We start from the raw sequence: 6,013 nt of genomic DNA, 5'->3' as shown, positions 1-6,013 counted from the left end.
TTAATTTGTTTTGGTTTTAATAGATGTATTTTTCATATTTTCAATTCTTGTTTTCTTTTTTTAACATCTTCGCGTCCCTGTTTTGTTACTTTGCTCCCCACAAGTTGAGAACTGCCGACTCAGCTACATCAGTCGGTTGTATAGATATTTATCTAAGACAATAACTCTGCTGCCTATCATGTGCACTGCTACAAATAGTCTTCACCACTTGAACGTTTTCACAATTTATTATCATACCAGTAATGACGCACTGCATGATAAAGTGCAGTGAATACACTTGACTTCTACATTTAGCATTCATTTGCTCAGAGGTTGATGCGCTTGCTGCTTCCTGAGCAGCTCTTCTTTTCTCCATCCTAGTGTCCCGATTCTTCTCTTCTTTTGTTGCCATCTTTTCACGTTAAAACAGATTAAGTCAGTGTTTGTGTTGCAACTACTTAGTACATTTTCCTTAATTTTTCACTTAAGCTGGCACTTAAGTCTTCAATCTGCCTCAAGAATTACTTAAGCTATGAAGAGGTAGGGGAAGTGGTAGGGGAGGTGGAAGGGATGAGAATGGCGCACGTAACATGCGCCACGCGGCAGCCATGCTGGCCGCTGCAGAGAGTTGATTCCACAATAAAATAAAATTAAAATAAAAATAGGAATAACCTTGGATGTCAATCATCACCCCGAAAGCAGATAGTAGACATCACGTGGAAGTCAATAGGTCAAATGGTTTACGAGCTACAGTCGATTTAAAATCCGGGACAGACAAACTGACAGCGACGGTGCATTTTATAAGAAGAAAACTTTGAACTCCAGTAAAGTTAATTTGTTTTTTGACACTGACCAACACAAAAGGACTTTTTAATGTCAAATTGTGTTCTGTACTCTCTTGAAGCAGGCCAGAGCCGAATGCAGGAACCCCACAGCTGCACGCTTTGGCCAGCAGCTTTCCTTCAAAATTTCATTATTGTGAGAGTCAACCGATATTAAAAGAAGTTAAATGTTTTTTGTTTTACATCTTAGGATTACCTCCATGCCACTGGGGAGAGATATATTATATTATATTATATTATATTATATTATATTATATTATATTATATTATATTATATTATATTATATTACTAGCAGAATACCCGTGCTTCTCAGCGGAGAAGTAGTGTGTTAAAGAAGTTATGAAAAAGAAAAGGAAAAATTTTAAAAATAACGTAACATGATTGTTAATGTAATTGTTTTGTCATTGATATGAGTGTTGTTCATATATCTATATATATATATATTTCTATATATATATATATATCTATATATCTATATCTATATCTATATCTATATCTATATCTATATCTATATCTATATCTATATATACACAGTATATATATATATAGCAAAATACCCGCACGTGGCAGCGGAGAAGTAAAAAGAAAAGGAAACATTTTAATAATAACGTAACATGATATATATATATATCCGGTTTCCTCCCACAATCCAAAGACATGCAGGTTAGGTGGATTGGCGATTCTAAATTGGCCCTAGTGTGTGCTTGGTGTGTGGGTGTGTTTGTGTGTGTCCTGCGGTGGGTTGGCACCCTGCCCAGGATTGGTTCCTGCCTTGTGCCCTGTGTTGGCTGGGATTGGCTCCAGCAGACCCCCGTGACCCTGTATTCGGATTCAGCGGGTTAGAAAATGGATGGATGTATATATATATATATATATATATATATATACATACATACATATACTATGGGGTGCCAAACAGGCAAATACATTGATTTTATGAATATATAAAGTCGGCGGCAAAATATATAAAGTCAAAACTTGAATATATAAAGTCATTCCCGAATATATAAAGTCAAAACTTGAATATATAAAGTCAACGTCAGAATATATAAAGTTAGTGCTGGAATATATAAAGTCAAAACTTGAATATATAAAGTCATTTAATAAATTAAAAAAACCCTGTTCAGTTAATGTTTTGAAAATGATGCATGTGCCCTGCCCAGGATTGGTTCCTGCCTTGCGCCCAGTGTTGGCTGGGATTGGCTCCAGCAGACCCCCGTGACCCTGTGGTCGGATTGAACGGGTTGGGAAATGGATGGATATTCCAGCGCTGAGTTTGTATATTCTGACGTTGACTTTATATATTCAGAAATATTCCAACGCCGTCTTTATATACTCAGATTTTGACTTTATATATTCGGGAATGACTTTATATATACAAGTTTTGACTTTATATAGTTAAATTTAGTCATCATTGCATAACTTTTTCTTTACCATAGAAATTTAAAGACTAAATTCAACTTCCATTCCTAACAAAGATATTTCTGGCGACTAAATAGAACCCACTTATATCCAAATTCGAGCTATTGAGCTGTCGCCTGCCTGCCTGAATAAGTCACCCTCGCTTCGCTCTTACTTTTTTATCGTTCATTTAATCATGGCTAGTGGCGGAAAATGTATAAAATGGAAGGAGGATTACACTGAGTATGGCTTTATCAAAACAATTATTGATGGTGAATCGATTATTCATAAAGCTTCAATTGATGATCTTTTTTTCTGTGTTAACCTCATATTTTTTCATACACTTTTCTCAAACCAAGGGGGTGCGAGGGTAAAATGAATTGGGTTTTCTACGCACTGCGTTGACAGTCAGTTCACGTGATTACCTGGGAGGCGTGATGATGTTACACGAAACTCCGCCCCCCACGGCTTTCGAGCTCAACTCCATTACAGTAAATGGAGAAAAATAGGTTCCAGTTATGACCATTACGCGTAGAATTTCGAAATGAAACCTGCCCAACTTTTGTAAGGAAGCTGTAAGGAATGAACCTGCCAAATTTCAGCCTTCCACGCACACGGGAAGTTGGAGAATTAGTGATGAGTCAGTGAGTGAGTCAGTCAGTCAGTCAGTGAGGGCTTTGCCTTTTATTAGTATAGATATATTATATGGGCTTTCCCCCTGCTTGCTTCGTTTGCCAATGCCCCGGCCTATGTTATGCGCCAGCCACTTTGCATCTCTGCTGCTCGTGTTTTGAAGAGGGGAGCTGAACACACCCCAAGGAGACGCGGTCGCTCCTCTGAAGCCCCCTCTTAAACATTGATACAATGGGAAACAAATACAGTTTTTTTTTTACCTCCTCTTTGCTCGATCAGCTGCTGGCTTGCTGCTGCTGCCATGCCACGTGATCTGCATCTTGCATGGCACTTCAAACATTTATAAGCCTGTACAGCAGCTGTCTTTGTCATCTACTCTTTGTCTTTCATTTCCAGCCCCGACTGTGGTTAAATGTCTTGGCATAAAGTCTCGTCTCGCAGGACGTGAGTTCTTGATATTTTAGTTTATAATTTAAAAATGGAATAAGAGACTGAAAATCTTACAACATCATAATAAAGTTTGATAATTTCTGAAAAGAATGATACCAAACAATTATATGTAAGTTTTAAAATAAGCCCGATTTAAAGCGTGACACAAAACATCACATAAAATCGTTGCACTTTTAGGCTTAGGATTTTATATATAGAGATTATATTATATTATATTATATTATATTATATTATATTATATTATATTATATTATATTATATTATATTATATTATATTATATTATACTAGGGGCCATGCCCCATTCTTGCCTCACTTATTAACCTCTGGTGGCTGACGCTGGGCACGCGCTGTCTTAGCTGAGCCATTCAAAGAATGTGAGGGTGTTCCTAAGTCCGAGATAGTGATTGTGTTTAAAGAGATGGTATATAAAAAAAGTATGCATGGTGTGGGAGGAAGACAGTTTGGTTCTTAGCTATTATAGAAAGAAAATCAATTACTTGAGAATTTCGCAACAACTTTCTATTTTAAATACCAATGAATAATACAACATAGTAAAAAATAAAAGAAGTAAAAAAGTGAAACATAATAAAATGTAATAAAAAGTAAATCAAAGATTAAATTATATTACTATCTCATCAAAAACAATATCATGAATTACTTTATCCTCTATTGCATAACAATCAAATATGAAAGCTTCCAAGGAGGTGAATACTTTTCATAGGCACTGAAAATGAGCTTGGATCCATGAGAACTTGCTGAGGGTATAGCTCTGTCTTCAGTGCCATTCCTCCCCGCTCCAGTGCTGTTTCCTTGTTGTGATCGCACCGCATGCTTTTTTTCCAGTTGACACCTCTTTATTTCAGTCTCTGCATAGTCTGATTGACGTCAGACACTCCCTATGAAACTCACATTGATGTCAACCTGTAGAGATTACTTAGGTCATTGCACTCCTTTAATTCCATACTCCTAAAATTAAAGGTGCCAGAGTTGTTCTTCAGAGAGATGCTATACGGGAAACTTTTTAAGTTTGCAAAAGATCAATCCACAAGAAAGTTCCAGAAAGAACTCTTTATTATTTAGATCTGTAACAGGCTCCAGTAGATAACCATGAACAGATGGTAACACATTTGTGAAATACCAAAAAGTCATTCTTTTTAAAGGACTCTTGCTGCATACAAGAAACACAGGCAAAGTCCCATTTTCAAAGCACAAAGAACCCTTCCCAGAATGAAATGGGGCTTTTTTAAGCAATAGTTCACCAAGAAACCACACAATCCTGTAATGAACTATAAAATGCCATTACAGAGCCCATATAACTGTGCGTGTGTAAGTGGCCTCTGATATGCTCTATTTCTGTTGCATCAGTGTCATCAGTCTCCGTATAACTTCATGGCTGAGGAGTTATTATTGGTCACTTGCTGTAATTACAGGGTTTGAAAAACAAATCCATTAACAATGGATTGGAATTTTAGTATTTTTCACATAAAATACCTTTACTAAAGTAAATGTGGTAACTGTAACATGGAATTAATCTAATAAGTGACTATTAGCTGTAGGTGTTCTTCTGTACCTTTCACTTTAGTAGATCAGTTTTTTGTTTTAAACACTTTATTTATGTCGGACTGCTGGGACTCCATGTGGTGAATTTATATTCCTATTAGCAGCAACACTGGGTCTCCACAGCCATTTTAGAAGCCCAAAGCGTCACTGTTTATCATGGAAACATCAAACATAAGAAGCAAACCAGCCATGTTTGGTACACAAGTCCACCACAGTGCGCACTCATGTTCCTATCATGACAATTATTATTAGAGATTTGTAAAGGACTATCAAAAATATCTCTAAGAAAAGAAGAACATGTAATATTGAAACAGTATCTGAGCTGAACATAAGGCACCCGTGTTAGGACCTGCTAACCATGTCAGTTGATGTCGATGTCATTATTGAAAGATTTGGATGCAACGTGCCCTTCTTAAAGCTACATGTAATGTCTGTGAAATTCACCTTAAAATAAAATACTTTTTTTTTTGTATTGTAAATAACTCTGAAAAGTAACTCATTTCTCTTATCTATGTTTGCGTATCCTCCCCTATTTACCAGCATTTTCTCAAGGGGTTTTGCTCTCCTCAGCTGTTAGCACTGAATTTACTTTGAAAAGTTCAGCTAAAAACTTAGAGAGGAGCCCTCCGTCCGAAGTCATGTCCTGTCTTAATCTCTGTGCTGAAACATCGCGGCTCTAGTCCCTAATAACTTGTGACACCGAATTTGCGATTAATTAAAGACGACATGAAGCCCTCGAGTCCCTCGATGCATTTCTTTTTCTTCTAGTAACATGGAAACGGAAAAGAAGGATTAGAAATAGACAATGTTTATTGAAGTGATGATGTCATTAAACAATACATTGAGACAATTTAGACTTAACAGGGTGTACGCGTGAGCGTAATAGAAACGTTAAAGACGGACGCAAGTGTCTTGTATTCTTTGTAATACTGTACTACAATACTTCATATTTTTCAAGTGTTTATTGGAACAAAAATCCTTTGCACGAGTTGCGGGTGCGTTCACTTTAAACGCTGGACTTTTTATGAATGTATGCACTTTTTATTTACACTTCACTGAAGATGTGAGATACTGATAAAGGAAAGTTTTTTCCATGTTGATGGCCCCGACTTGGCTCAAGAAACCAGTTCCTCCTGTTTTCATCAT

The sequence above is a fragment of the Polypterus senegalus genome, chromosome 3 (assembly GCF_016835505.1).
Source record: "Polypterus senegalus isolate Bchr_013 chromosome 3, ASM1683550v1, whole genome shotgun sequence".
NCBI classification, from domain to species: Eukaryota; Metazoa; Chordata; class Cladistia; order Polypteriformes; family Polypteridae; genus Polypterus; species Polypterus senegalus.
Note: the sequence above shows the minus strand (reverse complement) of the source record.